Below are 447 nucleotides of genomic sequence, written 5' to 3' on the forward strand. Positions count from 1 at the left end.
ACATATTTTTAAATTTCTTTTTCTAAATTATTATATTTATTTTTAATTTTTAAAGGCATATAAATTCGTATGTCTATTTTATGAGTTCTTCAAATTTTTGCTTAATTATTTTCGCGCTCTTTCTTGGAGTGAAATTGTACTCCAAAAGAGTTAAAATATTTCCACTATTGAAAAAGTGTAAAAAATTTGCACTCTCGAATAAGATGATAGATTTTCACTTTTTTGGAGTGAGAATCACTCCAAAGGAAAATAATCTCATCCTTTTCTTGGAATGAATTTGCTTCAAGAAAAGAGTGAAAATCTGCCACTCTTATTCAATGATGTAATTTTTTTACTTTTTTTTAATAGTGGCAGTATTTTAACTCTTTTGAAGTGAGATTTCACTCCAAAAATTTAGAGAATGATGTTTTATTGAAATAAATTTGTTTGAATGCGTTATTTAACTGT

Source organism: Trachymyrmex cornetzi, unplaced genomic scaffold, assembly GCF_001594075.2.
Source record: "Trachymyrmex cornetzi isolate Tcor2-1 unplaced genomic scaffold, Tcor1.1 scaffold958, whole genome shotgun sequence".
Lineage (NCBI taxonomy): Eukaryota > Metazoa > Arthropoda > Insecta > Hymenoptera > Formicidae > Trachymyrmex > Trachymyrmex cornetzi.